This window comes from Corvus brachyrhynchos, unplaced genomic scaffold (genome assembly GCF_000691975.1).
Source record: "Corvus brachyrhynchos isolate BGI_N302 unplaced genomic scaffold, ASM69197v1 scaffold8, whole genome shotgun sequence".
NCBI classification, from domain to species: Eukaryota; Metazoa; Chordata; class Aves; order Passeriformes; family Corvidae; genus Corvus; species Corvus brachyrhynchos.
Window position 1 is genome coordinate 1839411 of NW_008240031.1, and position 21712 is coordinate 1861122.

At 43.7% G+C, this 21712-nt stretch overlaps 1 long non-coding RNA gene across 1 annotated transcript; it reads left to right on the forward strand.

The window, feature by feature from the left end:
• The first annotated feature begins 16790 nt into the window (after positions 1–16790).
• Positions 16791–19910, forward strand: LOC108449009. Its single transcript, XR_001865102.1, has 3 exons — positions 16791–16903; positions 17253–17314; positions 18629–19910. It is a non-coding gene; the product is annotated as an uncharacterized LOC108449009 (long non-coding RNA).
• The last annotated feature ends 1802 nt before the right edge of the window (positions 19911–21712 follow it).

A 21712-nucleotide genomic window follows, 5' to 3' on the forward strand; every position in this document is an offset into this window, starting at 1 on the left:
CCTGCCATGGGCAGGCACACCCCTGGCTTTGGACACTTCCAGGGATGGGGCAGCCACGGCTTCTCTGGGAAACCTGTGCCAGGGCCTCCCCACCCTCACAGTACAGAATTTCTTCCTAACATCTGATTTAAATCTCTCTTCTTTCAGTTTTAAACCATTCCCCCTCGTCCTATCAATACCCACCTGTATAAAAGTTACTCATCCTTTTTTTTCTTAAGTACCCTATAAGCATCTGAAAAGGAAACAATGCACGTAAAACTAGTAGGCACATGAGATCAGGATTCTCCATCCTCGTATCACATAGGCAGGCTCTTTGTTTTCTCATTAGCCTTACACAGTTGCTTCAGCAATTATGATCTATATTGCATAATTCTTATAGCATTAGCCTTTCTACATAAGTCATTAATGAGCTAAGTTAGTGATAGCAGCAAATGTAGACTCTTGTGCTGTGTGATGCTAATAATATCTATGAGATTTTAGTCCTAATCCAGGGAGACATTTTCAACCCTCTACTGCCATAGCATCGTGTAATGGAAAATTAATGGGAAGTTGCAAATGCAGGATGAGTATCTTTTTCTGTTTCGCTGGCTCGCTGTGCCCCTTGTAAGGCTGTTGCATAAGAACAAAAGAGCTGAAGATTAATCCAGACCACTATCCAACAGTGACCAACACTCAGTGCCTTGGGGAGGACCTAGGAACAGGGTGAACACACAGAGGCTCCTCCCCAGGGCTCTCTTCCAGCCTCCAAAACCCTTTGGCTCCGAGTCATCACTTTCCATACGTCCAGCACCCAGCACATTACTCAGAATAGTAAAACTTGTGTATTTTTGTATATTGTTGTATGTTTTTAATGTATTATAGTTCTTGGTGTATTTTTCTTCTGTAACATTTTGGAGCTCTTTTGAACTCATGTAACTATTTCAGTACTTCAGCTGGCAAATAACAGAAACAAGTAGTGAGTGTCCAAATCTCTCCCACAGCAATTTAGAGGTGATTTTAAGATGATGGTAAGAATTAAGAAAATGGGAATGTTGGGCTTTTAAGGTGTTTTTACAAGTCTGTGCCAATAAACCTCAACATTGTTCGGCACTTACTGAAAGACTCAAGGCACTTGGTGGGAGACTCGGGGCAGCACTTGGAGAGACCAAGTCACACTCTGCAGGTATCTCTCTGTCAGTGAGAAATGAAGATGAGATGGTCACTCTCCAAAACAAACTGTCTCCTGTAAGCCCCTCCTTTTAGGTGGAAGGAATCCAGGCAAGTCTGCTCCCTACATCGGGGTCAAGTCAGCCATGTGTACATGACCTAAGTCTGCCCATTCCTCCTGGCACTCATAAATTCCCATTTACTCCATGCTGTTTTCCACCTCCTTTTCCTGTGGGGGACTCCCCTCAAAAACAGAGTAGTAGAATTGTTTAGGTTGGAAAAGACCTGTAAAATCATCGAGTCTGATTTTTAGGTGACCAAATAATGCTGATAAATAGCTTTTATCAACCACTGGTGGTGAAAATTTTGTAATGCAAAAATCCGTGGCTCTGCATCTCCTAACAGAGGCAGCAGGAACAGGTAAGGAAAGGGACAGAAATGTCAGCAAGTCATGAGTTTTTACCAATTGACATGAGTCTTCAGCTCAATAAATCAGTCAGAGAGGATGTCAGGACATGAAATGGTGGAAAAAACATTTCTATGAAGAAATGGAAATAGTGCCAAATTCCTCTCCAGAACTTAGCAGTGGAGCAGGACTTTGCTGCATCCTGAATGTTTCATGGGCATGCCTGCAGTAAACTCAGGGACAAATAGATGATTCCTGCTCCATCTCCCAGATCAGGAGCATAAGAAAAGGGAAAAATGGTGACGGAAAATAAAAAGTGCATTGAAGGAAAATGACTGTGCTTGTGGGCTATGCTGAGAGCTTTTGCTGCCACTTGTGCAAGCCTGAGAACAGGTGTGCCCCTTGCACCAGGACTGAGGCTGGCCTAGTTCTGCAGAACTGCAGAACAGGATATTTGTGAACCATAGAGGAATAATACTTGAGATGTATTGGCTGTACAGTTTCATTAAGATGACATAACATCTTGGATAGATTATAATTTTATAATACCTTTGCATGCCACTGCTATTACTACTATGTTGTTTTATGACGGTGTTAATATACAGATGTTGCTTTAATCTGTTTTTTAATTTACTTTGTATATCCCCTACGTACATTTTGTCGTAAGGTAGTTTATTTTGTAGCAGCTCATTTATTTTAAAAGTTGGAGGGTTTTTTTATATCACTGCTAGCATGCTAATGACATTTATACATGTGTTCTCTTTAATCTCTCCCCTAGTTGCCTGGTACAGAGCACAGATATTATAATTCCTCTGATTTTTCTAAGTGCTGAAAACAGTTTTATTAGGGGTTTTACTTTGAGGTTTAATTTTTTATTTTGAGGTTTATTAAGTACTGTATTTTGGTGTGGTAAACCTCATGTTTTCACTGATGCTTTCATCACAGCGTAAGTGTTGTCACTGTAGAGGGGTTTGGTCATGTTGCCCTCCATCTGCCCTTCATGTGATGCTCCCTAGAAAACTCTTGAAAGGAGGATTTTTAAGGAGGTCACGTGTCCCCTCAATTTAGGGGTAAGGCAAAGGCAAAAAAATTAGACTAACCACCAGTAGTCACATCTAGTTAGGACCTGGATTTTTAAAAAATCACATTCTTCTAACAAGCCTAACCTCAGTCCAAGGAGTAGGATGTTCCTGTGCTTGGATATAGATGCCACACCCAGGCTGAAGGGGAATTTCTCCCAGCTGTGGTCAAGTTGAGCAGGATCTTCAAGGTTCCTCCCAACCTAAATCAATCTATGATTCCATCACTTTGTATTTGTGGTTGTACCAATAGAGCAAGCAGGTCAACTTGGGGAATAAGCACTCAAGGACTGGAGCCTGGCACAAAAAGAGGGGGAGACATGGCCTGGATTTCTGGACTTTGATGAATTATGCTGGTATCAGGTTCTCTGTGTGTTTAGTTGCAGTGGAAAAGTGAAGTCCCATCTCACAAGGGCCTTTGTGCAGACATGTGAAGGAGGGCATGTGCTTGTTGGTGGAAGAAGGAAGAGGGAGCAGCATCTTTCGGAGCAGCTTCCCATGCTGGACTTATCAAATTATGTCTAATTAAGTCTGCTGCCCAGAATGCCATCAAATTAACAAGTGAACAAATTGCGCTGACTTTGGTGGGACGGCTCCCTCATTTCATGCTGCCCTACAGTGTGGCTGCTCTGTCTGTGGCTCTGCTTCACCGAATTCCTGGTGAAACCCCTCCCAAAACAAGGACAAATGAGCATCCAGTCCTCACCACAGGCTTTAACTCCACTGCCTCGATGTAATATCCTGCCAGAGCTCTCCAGCCTCCTCGGGGAGACCTTCTTGCTTTCCCTGAAATTTGTACATTGGGAAAGGCCTGAATATTTTTCCTGTGACTTGGTGGGATGGAGCTTGAGAAATGCTGCTGTAGATGGTTTCATGTTGCCAAAATGTACTTGGTATTTGATGATGTGGGCTTCGGAAGGCCTGCTGTTCCCAATTGTCCATTGCATATTAAGGATGGTTATAGCCAAGAAGACTTCTCTATTTATTTGCTCCCTTTTCACTGTGACTTTATTATGCATGAGCAGCTTGACTGTGATACTTCTTTTGTTTTACATTTTGCATTCATTAAAAACCAGTCATCTGCATATTTTGTGAACCCTCAGGGGTCTCTTCTCCCCTTGATGCATGCGTGCCAGTCCCATTAACATGGATGGGAATTAGGAGTTCATGCTGAAGAAAAAACACAGGCACACCTCCCTCTGTTTGTACTCCTACTATTCTACTAAGATATTAAAAAAAAAAAATCATTACAGAGGATATACACTTTGTGTTAAAAAAAAAAAAAGGGAAGGAAGAAAGGAAGGGAAACTTGACCATGTATCTCAGGAGATTCTTTTTATAGCCCAAGGCTAAAGACCTCATAAACAGTGGATGTAAATCATTTCAACATCACTGAGGTTTACAACTGTGTCTTTACCAGTAAGTAAAATGGGCCAGACCCACTCCCCAACAGAGAGGACAACTGGTGTGGTGTGACTTGAATCCACACCAGTGCCCTCTTCCTCCCCAAACTTTTGACATGAGAGTGAGGTTTGACTAAGCTTTCAGCCCTGTCTTGGTCACTGAAAGTCACTGACAATGCTTTGATCCTGTTACTGTCGCCTCCAAAATAGTTGCAGGCTGTACTGTGGTCCTCAGTGTCTTCTTGATGATACTGAGGATGTGGATGAAGAAGTCACAGGAGTTTCCTAAAAGCAGTCACTGGGAGACCTTGTGGGTTCCTGGATGACCATCCCAACACTTCTCCTCGCCAAACTACCAAGCCAAGGGATCAAAGTGTCCGGGTGAGCTTCCTGTGGTGGATGGGGAAGGCTGATCCTGCCTTTATCCCATTTTACAGATGGCTGCCCTCCTCCCTCCCCTGCTCCTATTGAGCAAGGGTTCAGGCTGTACATTCTTGCTCCCTGTGAACAAAGGAGTGATTTATTTTTTTTCCATTTCGGTTAAAACTTCTGGTGCATGGTGGCCTCTGGTACAGGGATCCCCTATTTTCTCTGCATTGTCTCTGAGGGTTAAAGCAGTCAGGCTTCTCCATCCAGACAGAAGTTTTGTATAAAACCTCCCCTGCTCCTCTGTGTTTCAAGTTTGGCAGTTTCTCCTTCCACAAAAATGTGCAGGAAGACGCACAGAGAGATATGAATTTATTTTCTGCATTGTTAAAGCTTCAACATTGCCCTCAAATCATCCTGACACAAAGGCAATGCAGCTCGGTTCACCAGCCAGCACATTTTGCCCTGAGCAAAGACACTTTCCCATGCATGGAATGATCTCCCACTGTTTCCCATAAGAGCACAGGGCTGTCTAGAGGAATTGAATCAAAAGCTTTCAGAGACAACAACCTGCCTGAAACAACTTGAAACAAATGAGGGCTTATGATGCAGCTGGACAATGATAGCTGAGGCCATGTGCTAATCGTGGTATTAATCAATAATCCTGTTTTATTGTAGCTGGAGCATCCCAAGCATCCCAAGCTCTGCTGAGAATCCTCCTTGTCTTAGCATCACACTGGTTGCTTTGAGGGCCAGGTGTCTCTGCTGGTGTGTTCCATACTGATCTGTGATGGATACTGGCAGGGTGAGGCACAAAGGGTGCTCTAGCAAGTCAGCCACATAGAGCCTGTCTTGTCTGGATGATGGTGGGTGGAGGGAGAGGGACAAGGAGTTTTGGAAAATGAGACATTCTGTGTAGCACAACTTCAGAGCTGTTTGAGCTCTGATTGTAGTCCAATTGCTCTCTGAAATCAGCACCATTTCAAGTGTCAGAGTGGGCATCAGACTGGAGAACCCCAAATTCCTAAAGCTTCTCAACTCCACGCATCTCTGCTTTCTGCCTGCTGCTGCTGGTTTATATCCTCAGCAGCACATTCTAACATCCAGCATGTCCTGCAACATGATGCCCAAGGAGGTTGTGGATGTCTCATGCCTGGAAGTGTTCAAGTTCAGGCTGGATGGGGTTTGGAGGAACCTGGTCTAGTGGCAGATGGCAGGGGTAGGGAGGTTGGAACTAGATGGCCTCTAGGGTCCCTTCTGACCCAAACCGTTCTAGGACGCTTTGATCCAAAAGCGGAGAAATAACTTAGCAGGAACCCAGAGCAAAAGGGAATAATTTTCTAGGATAGAAGATGTCACTCACCTCTTCCTCAGGATCTGTCTCATAATTTAGGCTGCTTGGAGACAGCCTACAGGTAATAGAACAAATAAACAACCTCCCAATTCCTGTTTCACTTGTTTGGCCCATTGATTTTAGTGATTGACACTTACCAGCTGACACTTGAAACAAAGAAACATTTACATAATCATGACAAGCAATGGGGTCATAAGCTGTCTTTAGGTCAGCTCTGGAGCTTGGGGTCTCCTGGTCATCCTTTGCAGTAAGGTACAGAGAATTGTAACTTGCCTTTTAGGAAAAGATTCTTCCCCCAGAGGGTGCTGGGCACTGCCCAGGCTCCCCAGGGAATGGTCACAGCCCCAAGGCTGCCAGAGCTCCAGGAGCGTTTGGACAATGCTGCCAGGGATGCACAGGGTGGCATTTTTGGGGTGTGCCTGTGCAGGGCAAGGAGCTGGACTGGATGATCCTTGTGCTTCTAACTTAGGATATTCTGTGGTTCTTTGCACATCTCACCGTTGCAGATTTATATTCTTGCCTTGACTTGCTGCAGCCCAGCTGGTTATTCTCAGCCTGTATCTTCTCCAGGATAACTTTGCTAAAGCAGCTCCCATTCAGGCCTTGTCCATGCACACACTTCACTCTGGTTCAGAGTTTCCGGTTCTGTCCCAGATTGTGCCTCTGCTGTTTGCGATGACCACAACGCAGAAGCAAGTCTGAAGAAAACCTGAATCCAGCACCACTGGCTCTCTCTTACTCCACTAAAATAAAACAAACAAAACCAGGAAGGATGGGAAATGGTTTTACTGGAGCAGCATCAGCGTCTCCATTTGTGAATGAGTTTCTTAAGAGAAGGAGGCTCCATTTAGGTAAGAGGTGCTGCCACTGGCCTTCGCGTCCACGGCCCTCCACGTACGGATTTTGACTCAGCAGTCTGCAGCAGTAAATCATTAATGGCCCCTTAAAGAAGGTGAGCTAGTTCGTAACACAAGTCTGAAATGAGGAAAGGAGATGGGTGGAAGATCAGATTTTCCATTCCCAAAACAAAGCATCTCAGTCATCCTGAATATCTGGAGAGTGCACAGAAGGCCGGAGGAGTTCTCTTTGTTAAATATTTACCACTCAAGTATTATTTGAACAGAACATTTCTGGGACTTTATCTAAGCGGGATGGAGTAAGTGAAACATTTGGATGGGTCAATAGGACCATTTGCCAGAGTGGCTTGTCCTTAAATGGGAATCAAAAGCCGACCAGAGTGAGGTCTGTAATGTTTGACTACTAAAAGCATTGCTCCAAAAATGCAGCTCTGTGCTGGCTCCAAGGGACTGGTGTATGGCTTTGTCTCACTGGCATTGCCAAGACAGGATTTCCTCCTCTTTACCAACTAAATAAACTCCTGGACATGAGCAGGGCAAAGGGATGAGGTCCTGGTGTCTTGGTAGGAACCTAATGGTGCTGAGGAAGAGATCTGTGCTGATGTGCACAGTATTCCCTCAAAATCACATCTACTACTCACAGAAATGGCCTGCATTTAGAGCAGGTATAGCCTAGCACAGGTCAAATCATATCCTCTGCAAACAAGAGGGCTCAGGTCCAGCATTACCCAGATGACATTTGAACCTTCTCCCTAGCACTCAAGACTTCACTCATAGTTATAATTAAATTACAGATAGTTCAGGGCCATCCACGTATGCAAAGCCATGACAAACAGAAAGGAGATTGTTCTACAAATCCTTGTGAAAGCACTGCAGAAAGAGTCATTCTGGAGATGCAAAACAAAAGTAAAAACACTGTTTTATAAAATTTTGAAAAAAGAAAAAGGGTGAAAAACTCAGTTATTTCAGGTTTCGCCTAAAAATGAATAAGTTTTATTATCTTCCCTGATCTCTTTGAGGAAATTTTTACTGGATTGACTGCAAGCTAAATTATTCCTCTTAAGCACTTAGGAGCAAGCAACTGTATTACCAATGAAGTCATTCAGGAGCAAAATAAATATTCTTCTGGGCACAGATTGGTGTTGGGCTGCTTCCTCCCAGCTTTTTTTTCATCTGCACTGGAAGAGCATAAGCCACTGAAAAATCCTTGAATTAAGATAAACATTACTTAGCAAAGCCCAAAACACAGGGGCATTATCAACATGATTCTCATACAGAATAAAAACCACGGCTCTGTACCAGTTTTTAAGAAGAAAATGAACTGTATCCCAGCTGAAACCAGGACAAAATTGCTAACGAAATTATGAAGAGTCCCATGAAGGAAAGCCAGCAGTTGTTTTTGTACAAGAAAACTGGGTGAAGCCGAAATATCCACCAGCAAAGGGATGGGCAAGTGAGCTGGATCCTGCATTCAGACTGCACTGCTCCCCACCGCAGCAGAGAGCTAAGGAAACTCAGGGGTCAATGGGTTTGAGCCTATCCATTGTCTTCAAAGTATCAACACTTGTTAAGGGTCATTCAGTATATGTAGTGCTTCATCTCCCAGCTCCCCAGAACTTCCATTTTTTGAGTCACCTGAGGTAAAGAGTTGCTCTGTACAAATTACCTCTCTTCCACGAGCTTTTCTGTCTCCCCTTGAGCTCAGGAAGACTTTGAGCATCCAGTGTGGTTTAAGGAAGCCAGGCGTGACAAATAAGGACAAGTTGGAATCTTTCCTTTTGTCTTTCTTTTTTTTTTTATTATTTTAAATTATTAAGTGCAAAACACATCAGCAGCTAATTCTGATTCACAAATGCACTGGAGAAACCTGTAGCCTAGGAACGCTTTGTGAGCGGGGAGAGAGGCACAGAATTCGTCATGCCTGAGGAACCACTCAGCTCCTCTGTACTCCCAAAATTTACATCACGCTGGGCAGGTGCACGGTGCAGCCCCAGCTCAGGGAATCCTGCCCTTGCTGGGGAATTGCTGCGCTGCTTCCCACTGGTTTGATTCAAGTCATTTCAGTGCCTAAGTAGCATCCAAATATTAAGAATGCTGTGAAATGATTTTTGAGGTCTCTCTCCATTCAGTGAATTTAGAGGACCAGCTGCTCGTCTTTTGTCAAATATTGTTGGTGTTTTTATCATGTATCATAGAATCATGGAAGAGTTTGGGTTGAAAGGGACCTTTAAAGGTCACCTAATCCAAGCTCCCTGCAATGAGCAGGGGCACCTTCCCCATGGTGAAGTTGCTCAAAGCCCCATCCAACCAGACCACGAATGCTTCCAGGGGTGAGGCATCCACCAACTCTCTGGGAAATCTGTTCTGTGTAAGTATCATGTTGTTAGAAACAATATTTTATCAAAAATTCCCTTTTCTATTTGCGATTTCTTGGGTGGCACCTGCCCTGGTTCTTGAACAGCAGGACTTCTGAAACCTGTTTTCTCAAAACTTGTTTTCTCAAAGTTTCTCTTATGTGTCTAATAATAAAGTTGAGTTCATCTTCGGCCTTACTTCCAGAAGAACAAGACCATGACTGGGTGCCCTCTCATTTTTTTTTTAACTAGCTATCTTTTTCCCCCAGAAAATTTACAAGAACTTCTTCAATGTATTTGATATACTTGTGATTGCTAACGTTTTGTCATATTTTGTTGAAACTGTTTAACAGCTTCAGAAATTATCAGTCTCATGTTCTTAAGCAACATATTTTAAAATATTACTGTGGAAGCATGGCATATTTCTTTTCTTTAATTTGACAGCAGGTAAGGATTAGCAAAGATAGAGCTTAGTCTCTGTCTTTCTGTATTTCTCCTGGAAACTTATGCTTTTGTTTTCTCTTTAGCCATTTGTATTTCTGGCCGCCTTTCTCCTCACAACAGGCAACAGCAAAAGTCATACCAGGCAAGAGAAGAATTTGGTAACCCTTTTTTTGGTCTTTGCAGGGGCTCCCAGTTTGCTGCTGTCTGCAAAATTAAGACTTTTACACAATTTTCCATAATCCTTGGGTGGCTGTGATGGCTCAGATCAAGGGTCCAGTCCTCAACCAGATGTAGTTCTGAGATTTATCAGAAATATTTTCTATTACTGGATTTGGTCTATTAATTTTCTGCGATGTTTTTGGCATATAATTCTTAAGGAAGTCACAGAATCACAGAGTTGCTAAGGTTGGGAGGGACCTCTGGAGGTCATTTAGTCCCACCTCCCTGCTCAAGCAGAGTCATACCACAGCACATGGCAAAAGATTGCATCCAGATGGCTCTTGAGTATTTCCAGAGGAGGAGACACCACACCCTCTCTGGAAAGTCTGTTCCAGTGTACAGTCACTGCACAGGAAAGAAGTCCTGTCTCATATTCAGATGGAACTTCCTGTGCATCAGACACTTCTGCAGATGAGTCTGTTGTCCTGCTACAGTAGCTTTTGAATCTTGGTCACCCTCTACTACTGGTTGGTTCCTACAAGTTAAAATTTTTGGGTTGAGCTGAAAAGGCCCCATAGAATCTCTGCGGAAGAGCAGAACTTGAAATATCCTAATCCCAGGAAGTATCATTACAGAAATCAGGGTTTTCAGGCTGTTTATGGCATTGATTGTTCATCAGTCATATGGAAAACTCAAATATTTATCTAAACTCTCCAGCTGATGTACCTCTGCAATTACCTTCATAATAGAATCACGGAACAGTTTGGGATGGAAGGCACCTTAGAGCTCATCCAGTTCCAGGCCCTGCCATGTGCAGGGACACCTTCCACTATCCCAGGCTGCCCCAGCCAACCTGGCCTTGGACACTGCCAGAGATTTTTTGCTATCTACATCATACACCTTTCCCCCCGCCAGTGTCCACTTGGGGCACATCTTGGATGGAGAAGAAAGGATTAAATCCAGCTCTCAGAATCAGCTCTTACAGAGGTGGAGATCATAGTTGATGTGTATTTTCACTGGCATGACAGGTTTGTTCACCCTGGGTTATTTGCCAGCCATAATTACAAGCAAGGAGATGACTTTAAACGCAGGACCCCTCTCTCTCTCTCTGTTGTGTCCTGGGTAGGCAGGAGGCATATTAGGAAATCGCTCAGATGATTTTAAAGAGGATGGATTTGTGATTATGGTGTTTTGACCCACCTGGTAGCCTGCCCTTGGAGCTCTACTTAACAGGTCTTCCCTGTGTCTTTTCAAGCAGTTAATTTTGTGGCCAAGTCCCTGAACTCTCTTCCCATTCCTTTTTCACGTGTAGGGCTGTTTGCTTCTCTGCCATCCAGTCATCTTGCGAATGCTTGCTCAAGGACACCGCGGAAGATTTGTGCTAATAATGAAAAGCTTGAAGGGGGCAAGAGATTTTGCCCAGGAAAAATAATGCTGATCAAGTCTATTGTGTCTCTGTCCCATTGAGAAGGGGGAGCTAATAACAGAAAGGTTAGCTAACGGGATGGCTTTTAGGGGTTGTGGCCATGGGAATTAATGCATTGTATTTTTCTAAGCAAAATTATCAGCTATGTTGTAGGGATTCAGGGGTTTAGAATATTTCCTTCTACATTTTCAGTTTACAAAGAGGTTTTTCTCGTCTTGCCATCTCCTTCTGTCACAGACTGGTAGCCAGGAAAAGAGAGTGGAATATTTCTGCACTGCTTCTTTGCTTAATACCGGGATATTTTCAGCAGTCAATGGAGAATGTATTTCTAGGTTTGGGGGTTGAGGCTGTTTTTTTTTTTTTTTCCTTTGTGTGTTTGTTTCCTTTTGCACCACAAACCGCACGGAGGGGCCGGGAGGATTGTGCATTACATAAGAGTGGCCCTCCATGCTTTAATGTGGGTCTGCGCTGTGCCATGCAGTGAACATAATGTGTCCTCCCAGGGACAATTTGCATAAAGGATAAATAAGAGAATCACAATGTGAAGTTTATTCATTTTTAAATCCTGCAGCGTTTGTGATTGAAGGCCCAAGCTCAGATGTTTTCCTGATGTGTACCATTAAGAGTCAGGGCTTTGCCTAATGTCTCTTCTGTTACTGCAGGGAGATGTAATGTGCAGTATTTCTCCACACTGGAGTATCATTTTCAGTGTATACCACTCGGCTAGGGAGTGAGGAACTGCAGGCTGCATTATCTTGTACCGGGCCCACTCTCCTTAATTTGCTGTAACCGAGCCAGCACATTAAATACAAAACATATTGATGTTCTCTGAGAGCCCTTGAGGGTCTTTACCCTTCCTTGTCAAAGGAACTGTGCAATCCAGGAGGAAAGAAAAAAGGCATTTTGCCATGGTGAAAATAGTTGCATTGCTGGCATGCGTGGCTGACACAATGCTGCGCTTCTCACTTAGAGGGGAAAGTCATAACAAAAGCCATTTTACCTCCTAACTCCAGCTGAGGGTCAGCAGAGGGAAGTGATGTGAACCCCTGCTCAGGTGGTGTTGGCAGCAAGGGCTTTAATACTGCACACTCTTAAATTTGCTGAAGTCATAGAGTCATAGAATGATTTAGTTTGGAACAGACCCTTAAGATTATGGAATCATGGTATGGTTTTAGTTGGAAGGGACCTTAATGATCATCTAGTTCCAACCATTAACCTAACGCTGCCAGTTCCACCACAAAGCTGTGTCCACTCTGGTGATCTCACAGATGAAAACTGGTGGTGAAGCAGTCTGGTTCTACCACAGGCAGACAACCCCTACAGGATATCCCACCAATTGTCTGATAGAGGTTAGTAGGCTTGGTCCAACACGGTGACCTGCGTTCAGATCTGGTTTTGGTTCTCCTGTTTAAGGGCTGTTTCTTTTTGGGCCTGCTGCCAAAAAAAACCGAAACAAAAAAGAATCCAAATCATCAGCTTGCAAGCATTAGCCCCATATGCCTGCAGATGGTTGCCTTGCATTATCCAAAGTGGGTTTTGTGTGTTTGGGGACCACAATTTTAGCACAAATCTTTCAACACGATTAAAGGGAGCATCTGAAACTCTAAAAACTGCTTCTTCATCACCAGTGAGTTTGGGCTTTCTCCATCTCAATCTGAAATCTCTCTGGTTAGAGTCAAGTTGCTCTTCCCCTGTGTCTTCTGAAGGTAGTTAACACCACTGCTCTCAATGGCACCAGAATTGAATGAAATGAGGTGGTTCGTGGATTTTCATCCTGTGATTGGAGGTCTTCAGTAAACAGCAAGGGAATGAACTCAGCTAAAAGGTTTTCTGTGTTTGGAAGAATTTGTAAGGTCTGTCATGTTGGCTCTCTTGAGGTTCTCTAAGATAGAAATTTCAGCTTTCCTGTATTCAGAAGGTCTCTGCCCTCAGCCTAATGGTGCTCATGAAATTTGTAAAGACTGGATAATCTTGGAGATTTCTGTCTTATCAATTTTGGATGAAACAAAGAAATAGAATAAAAGATGTATCAGGGAAACACTTGGACATTCACATACATGGATGGTAAGTTAATAGTGGCTCCCTTAAGAAATCAGTCGACTGTAACAACATAGAATTAATACTATTACAAAGTTTCTCTGAAAATTATGTATAGCAGAAATCTCTTTACTGGTTACTCAGTTTACTGGGTAAATTCCCTGGGTATTCATCCATTTTTACACTAAATCATGAACTTTTTATTGTATTAACTGAGAGCTATCATTCATCTCAAGCACTGAAAGCTAAAGCCAGAAGGGAGGGTTTGACACCGTACCCTACCATGCCCTTGAGGAGGGAGTTTAGGCTGGGTGTGTTGGGTACATTTCTCTGTGAACAGCAGCCCAGGGTTTCCCAGTGTCAGGCTGAGTCATTTCAGATGGCACAAACTTAAGAGCCAGGATAGAGGGTAGACCATGCTGCCACAAACCCAGCCATGAACCCATGCTCATGCAACAAAACCCTATAAAGAGCCTCATTTGCAAATGTATCTCTTTGAAGAGAGGAAAACACTAAAACAAAGACAAGACAGAATTTCTAATCTTGAAACATTTTGGTTTTTATCCTATAGAGAACTCATGTCTGGCTCATTAGGTAACATGATATTTGGCATGGGTAATTTTTATTCCAAACCATTTTATGCAGCTCTAACCACAATCCTTTTGATCCTGTGCAATCATTTGTTGTCTGTAGTATCAGAAAGCTCTGATGTGGTGAGATAATATCCCACAGCCATCAGTTGTAGAGGGAGTTTGGGCTGCGTATGTTGGCATTTCCTGTTTGCATGCTTTTCAGTGTGGAGGGAAAGACTTTGTGTAAATCAGAAATTATTTTGTAAAATAAAATTGAGTGTGGAGGAAATGTCTTAGGTGAGAAAGTGCTGTCATTACAACCAGTAGTAAGGAGCAGTTCATAGTTGGGATTGTTTGAAAGAGTTCTGTGGCTAATCCAACAGAGGCCGTTACTTTACATGGATCAGGAAGACTGATTTTCTGTCTAGCAAAGAGGGACTTATTTCCTCCCTACGTAACAGGCAAGGCCCTCTTGAAGCCAGTTGGTGTCATGAAGGAAACCAGAAGTAAGGAGGAAATAAATGCTTGCAGACAAAATACTGACTTTGTGGACTTGGGCTTTAGTGTTTATTTGGTGGCATTTCAAAAAGCAATTTTTTGTTTGTTTGTTTGGGAGTTTTGTTTAGTTTTCTTCTTTTTTATTTTTTTTTTATTTGTGTTGTGTTGGGTTGGAGGGGTTTTTTGTTTAATTATCTTAGTTTTTACTGCACTGTGGTGACGCCCATGAGTCAGAATGACCAGCAGCTGCTCATTGCTGAGCTGCTTGGAGAATCTGTCCATGTGCTGTAGCTGAGCCCAGGTTGGAGAACTGCTAGATCTGTCCCACATCCTCCCACCCCAGCTCCTTCTCACCCCGAGTTACCTCTGATTCCTCCTGTCCTCTCCTCCTCGTGGTGGACACGCAGCTCTTTCATCATCCCTTACCAGGCAGCAGTTCCCCATTGCCACGGAAGCACCCCCAAAACCTCTGCACAGATAACAAGGGTTTGTTCTGCACTGGAGGTGTACAAGAACAGGACATCAGTGGCAAGACCAGCCCCGTAACTGCAGTAACACCTCAGCTGTTTAATTCACCTAAAGCCTGGAGAGGCTCTTCCACACAGCAATTATCCCATTAGAGCAGCCAAATGCCGTCTCCTGTTGAACACCAGTTTTTTACATTATTGAGGTCCTTATTTTGAAAATCAATCGATGAAGAACCTGGAGAAAGAAAATATTGTTGTGGACTGCTTATGCTGTGACACAACATGGCTTTCACTGATGTCTCCATAAAACTGTTTTCTTAAAATTGCCTTTTTTTTTTAAATTACATTATGGGCTCTGTAGGGAATTTTCACAGAATCTCAGAATGTTTTGGGTTAGAAGTGACCTTAGATATCATCTCATTCCAACCCTCTTCCATGGGTAGGAACATCTTCCACTAGACCAGATTGTTCCAAGCACCATCCAACCCGGCCTGGAACAATCCAGGCTTATCTCCAGGCTGTGTGTACAGCACCTGGCACAACCCAGGGCTTGAGTCCAGGGCTTCTGCACAGTACTGGTAGGGATCCGCAAGAAATAGTTTAAAGTCAGCATTGCTTTTCCTCCTTTGGAGAGTAAATGCAACAGAAATTTATTACGTGAACTGGCTTGGTCAGAGGAGATTTCTAGCTATTCATAGTAAAATTCATCTGTGGGAATTTCACAAGTTCTTGTGTAAGATGGGAAGTAGCAGCACTTTATTAACTCAGGCAATGAGATCCCTTACACAATCAGGAGGCTGGTTTTGAATCTCTGGTGGCACCAAAATACAGGGATGATAACTTTTCTTCTCCCTGCTCCAACTGACACACCCCAGTTCTCTCCCTAGTGCCAGGACCTCAGGAAAACCTCAGGAATGAGCAGGACTGTGATGCTTGGACATCTCGCCATCAAGACAAGGAATGTGCACACTTTTCTGTGCTTTGCAAAACTCCCTCCACATTGAACCCTCATCCAGGCCACCTCACCCCATGGCCTCCTTCCAGAGCCACCAGTTTCAACATCTGTTCCATGTGATGCCTACCTGGGAAAGTAAATGTAAAAATGACGGGTGGAGAGCTCCAAAGCAGGCTTAAAAATTGAGTGGATGCTTCATCTATGTCTTCCATGCAAAATATACCCCAGCTTCAGCCCTACTTCTCTTTTCTCCCTCCCCGTAACACCAGCAAAGCCCTAACCCTCATGGCTTAGTCCTATCTAGGGAGGCTTGCATGTGTCTGTGTATGTCTCTGTATTTTTTTTCTCCAGAGTGACTTGTTTGTGCTGTCATCAGCCGTTGTTTTGGTAAATGGTGAGTTAAACAGATATATCCAAGCGTAAAATCTAAAAAATGTTCCCTGTGGGCGCCTGGGGGGTGTTGTTTGAAATCAACTACATATCAATTGAGCGGCGGCGAGCGGATCCGATGATAAATTCCAGTCCCAAGACGCCTTATAAATTACATTTTTTTGTTCACGATCTAGCCTCATCTCAGCTCCCCAGAGGCCCTTAGACTGAGAACTATGATTGTGTTGGAGAAATGTTTGCTCAGCTTGAGCGATGCCATTAGTGTTACATGTGCCAGGCCGCTCTCGCCGGCACCCCCCACTTCCACCCCTCCATCCCCCCGAATCCCAACCCGATCCCCCTCCCTCTTCCTCCCTTCCACAAAATGCAATATGTGCCTGGTAATTTTTCTGTTCATTATCTCATTGTTTTCTGTAAGTACAAGGTTAGATTGAATTACTGCAGGCTCTATTGTCTATTTGTAATTCTCCTTCCATGCCGTGCTACTAATGAATGGGCAATTTAGTCAAATCTTTGTAACGGTTTCTTCTGTGCGTCAGCCACTTAATTACTCTGAGCTTTTCTCACTGCTGCTTTATTGCATGGAAACTCAGGCTGCTTCCAGGTCTTTGCTAGGGGATCTCCAGCTCCAATAGAAGGAAAAAATAACCATAACAATAACCAGCCCAGATTATCTTGATGCCTTGGCGTAGCAGCGTCCTCAGCACACAGGACTTTCCCCTCCTGTGTGGTTTGTTTGCTCTGTAGTTGGTGGGTTTGTTATTGTGTGTGCACAGAGGAAACTGTCATTGTGTAAATTGGGCAAAGTGCGTCTAAGGTGAAGGTGGCAGAGACCTTTCAACGTGATGAGAGCCAGAAAAAAGGGCAAAATAAAAAATACACAGGACCTCATCATACGGGATATACCCCTCTATGCAATTCCACTGAAACTGAGGAGCCAATCATGATCTGTTTCAGGATCTCCAAAATAAGTTGGTTTTGCTACCAGAGGTAGGAACTGTGCTCTTTCTGTTTGTTTGCAAAAAGGGTTCACCTTTGTGTCCAGCATGCAATACTTCAATCTGCAAATCGGGGACAGGGCATGGGAATAAATACATTTTAAAATCCACTTAATAGAATTAATCTTGATCATTTGTAACTAGGATTAGATAGGTATGTGTAGAGAGCTTTAAAACAGCCCCTTTGTAAGATAAATACTTTTTCTTTTCCTTAATAAGAGGATACAAATATTGGAAGTGAGAGGAAATAAGGGAATTTGAAAGAGTATTGTGAAATATAAATAATAGTGTGACAGATTATCTCCATGCATGATCTGACTCGCCTATTTAAATTCCTAAAGGGGCTCTATTCCTCTCTTCAGCGACTGAAATACTCGGAAGCTGATGGTGTGCAGGGTAATGGGTAAGTGGGCCAGATGAGTATTTGAACTCCACTTTTTCTGTGTGTTTAAACTGGACACCAGTACTAAAATCACATTTTTAGTAAACTGTGCTGCCTCTTTATAACGTAAGTGTACTTTATTTTTTCACTTTTGCACAGCGTGTATTGTCTCCATGGAAGAAGTGCTTTAATCGTCTCTCTCCGATCGTGTTCCAGTTTATATCTACATGTTGTTGCCCAACCTCTGGTTGTACTTTTTGGTCACGTTTATCAATATTTAATTCAAAATTGAAACTTGGAATTTGTTCAGGGATTCACTAACTTGTGTCAAGTTGACCTTTTACAGAGGGTTTCATATCTGTATAACACACAGGCATAAACTTCCTATTGCTTTTACACAGAGGATCTGCATGTTCAGGGATCTAAACAGACATTTAATACACAAACAGTAAGTTCAACAAAGTAAAGATCCTTTCTTTCCAGTTCCTATGACCAGTAAAGAAACTCCAATTAAAATTCTGCTTTGCACAATTTTCAGGGAATGTGTTTACGTCTCAACACTCTTACAAATTGATGGAGAAGATCTTGAAAGCTTTGCAAAAATACAAAAAGACTGATAATAAATTACTGTAATTATTAATGATTAGAAAGGTCTTTCAAAAGGCTTTCCAAGGAATTTTCCTGTGGGGGAATTTCCCAGCCCCTGGAGACAGATTGCTGAGAAGAGCTCCATGCTGAAAATCAGCACAAAGACACACGGTGGGAGATTGAGAGATTTTGGCTAATGCTCATGTTTGTCTTTGACCCTACAAGTCAAAATCTTCACCAGTGCAGGAACAGTTGGCATGTGGAGAGGGGCTGCATCTGCCCTCCATGTGGCATTGGAATGAGGCAGGGTGTGTGTGCAGTGTCCATCCCACAAGCTCCTTGGCTCTCTTGTCCCTTGGCTGGAATTTTCTTCACCAGCTCTCATGGTGGGACTCACTTGACCTCCATGACAGACACGTGTGGCTTTAGCCCTCCACTCTTCCCCAGACCAGACCCTAGAGTGGCCATCCAATGCAGGTTGTCCACAGTGGGAGTTGGGTTCTGATTTGTCTTGGGGATCTGCTCCTAAAAGCTTAAAGTTCTTAGATTTCAGCTGAAATCAAAATAACCCAGTTTTTACATGATTGCAAACAAGATTCACTGCACAGATACCACAGAATTTGGCCAGGACACAAATGCGGAACTCTGTGGAAACCTCCAAAGCAAATCCTTGTGTGAGTAAATATTCATTTTAATCACAGCAGTGTGGCCAGATCAGGCTGACCATGGCTTTTTTTCCTTTTTCAGGTCCAGGGAAGTGTGCTGAGTTCAATGTGACCCTTACACCATCCCGACACTCTGCATCTCTTGCCCTGTCCCCACTCATCTGTGCTCCCCTAGCAGTGGTCTTTCCTCTCCTTTGTGCACAGGCTGATCTTTGTGTCCACCTTGGAAGTCCTGCAAACAGATGGATCCCATCCAGGGCTTGAATTCAAACCTGGATACCACCAAGGAAAAAATTTTGCATTGGGTAGGACAACAGTGATTGTTGTAAACTGAAAGACGGCCGGTTTAGATGAGATAAAAGAAAGAAGCTTTTCACAACGACGGTGGTAAAACACTGGCAACAGGTTGCCCCAGAGAAGCTGTGGCTGCCCCTGGATCCCTGGCAGTGTCCAAGGCCAGGTTGGACAGGGCTTGGAGCAACCTGGGATAGTGGAAGGGGTTGCTGCCCATGGCAGGAACTGGATGAGCTTTGGTTGGAAGATCCATCCAACCCAAACCTTTCTATGGTTTTGTGGCCATGGCACAGCATGGCTGGGGCAGCAGGGGTTATCCAGGTCTCACTGGACCAGTGGCCCCACCACTGGCTCAGCTGCAGTGCTTTGTGTGGAGGAATAAGGGGATTTCTGCTAGCATCAGGATCAGTCAGTGCTGGATTTCTAACCACCCCTTTCTTGTGCCACTCACAGAACTGGAAACAGCACAGGCCTTCAGAAACACATATCATTAAATAACAGCTTATTCCTATTTGTGTTTACAGAATAGCTGAAAGTGGAGAGGCAGCCTGAGAGCAAGCTGGTGCCTCGTAGACCCAGATAGGCTCTTTGCCTGCTTTGTTATAATACTTCATTGGAACTGACACATTGATAGCCACAGTTTTTCTAGTAAGTGACCTTCATGCTGCCCATTGATTCCCAGTGGCCATCAACTCCTTGCAATTGGAATGACAGGCCAGGTTAAAGGTCAGTCCTTAAATAAAGCTTCTGGATTACTAAACACCTGAAGTTCAAATGAAAATGGAAATCCGCACCTCATTTTATGTGACATGTTACTGCTAATGACACTTTGGGATCTTAAACGGCTCCTGCTCTTTAACTCATGTGCACGTTTCACTCGATAGCCCCTTAAACCAGTTCCTTTCTCCACCACTGCTGGAGCCTTACAGGACAGGCAGCAATGAAAAACAATTGCCCTGGGATAGATGGCTTCTGGGGAAAAGAAGCTTTCTCAGGAAAAGACATCAGAACCAATTAAAACGTTTGCCTTTCAAGCGATGGCCAGAAACAATCATTCCCTTAATTAAGATTCACAGTAGAAGGATTTTATTTACATGAGCTGTGGCATTAAAACAGTCCCACTTGTACAGTCGTGGAAGTTGGATGTGTTTTGTTTGCCTGTGCACATTGGGGCAATGCTGGACTCCTTGGGTGTGTCTGCACAGCAAAAGAGAAGTGGGTTGTTGTCTCCCCATGCTTTAGAGAGCATCTGCTTCAGTCATGCCAAGCCTTGCCTCCCACAGCCCCCAGCCTTGGTGATACCCAGCTCTCTGTCTTTGGGGCATCCAGAAGGCTCCCAGCACCTTCCCCTGCCCCAAGAGACCTCCCCTGCCCTCAGGCTCCCTGAGGGTGGTGGTCTCAAATGTACCTCTTTATCTTCTCCTCTGAATTTTTATTTATTTTCTACACCTTAACCTGAGTGAGAAACATTGTCAGAAAGGAAACTTGTCATTGTGTTTTCAGGAACATTTATACTTATTCTCCAGCCTTTTCCAAGAATACTTTGATATATTCTGCTAATTTACTTCTACGTTATTATAACATCTCCAGTTTCCAGCTGAGATTAGCATACCCTTGTGCCAGATGCAGCATGTGCTCCCTGTAAGATATAGTACCCGCCCCAAAATTCACACAGTCAAGATAATAACATGAAGGTATTTGCTGCAGGGTAGGTTCATCTTCTGCAGTGTGTCAGGCCAGTGGGTGCCAGAATCTGGTGGACACATCAGCATGCCCATACTTCTTTATCCATAGCCCCCAGTGTTTAATAAATGACCATATAATAAGAGTATCTGACCTTCCTTGCTGGCTCTGCAGCTCACTGGCATGGTATGGCCTGCTTCCATGCTCTTGATCTCATGATCCAATGCAGGGCTGACTTGTCCAAAATATTTTCCTGGAGGGATCCCTAAATGCAAGCTGTGCCTGGAAACTGACTGAAGCTCAAACACCACCAAGGTCTGTTCTGACAGTCCGAACTGTAGTGACCAAATTTCCATGCCTCTGTAATTTGGCTTGGAAATTTGCTTCAAACTGCACCAGGAGAGGTTTAGATTGGATATTAGGGGAGATTTCTTCACTGAAATGGCTGCCCAGCCCTGGAAAAGGCTGCCAAGGGCAGTAGTGGAGCCCCCATCCCTAGAGGGGTTTAAAACCCATGTAGATGTGGCATCTGGGGAAAAGGGTTAGTGGTGGCCTTGGCAGGGTTGGGTTGGACTCAATAATCTCAGAGAGCTTTTCCAACCCAAGTCATTCTACAATTCTATAATACTTATAATTAAATTTCCAAATAAAATCTTATGCATGCTCAGCTGTGCTGATGTGCTAGATGATACTTTCACTGCTTTGGAATATCAGTATTGGGACAAATGGACGAGGAAGGAAGAAACAACCTTAATCCCAAAATCTCACAGGTCCTCTACAGCCTCTGCTGTATACAGTTAGGTCACCTAGATAAAACTTTTTTTGGAAGGCAGGCATCTGGAGTAGGGATGGGTATCTTTTGTTTAGAAACCAGTGCCAGAATGTCACTTAAATAATTCCACAGGTACTGACCATTCCTAATACCAGAACTCCACCAGGGGGCATTGCACAGAGCCCATGGATGTGGGATTTTGGGACATTGTTTAACGGCGAAAACTGTGGTGCTGAGTTAATGGTTGGACTTGGTGATCTTAGAGGGCTTTTCCAACCTTAATAATTCCATGATTTTGTGATCAATAGCAGAATATGCAGCAGGCTATGGTCACTTCTTCTTCAAGGTCTGTGCTGCCTCTGCCACTGTTCTATTCAGGGCCTGTGGTCATTTTTGGAGGGTTTCTGGGGCCTGTCC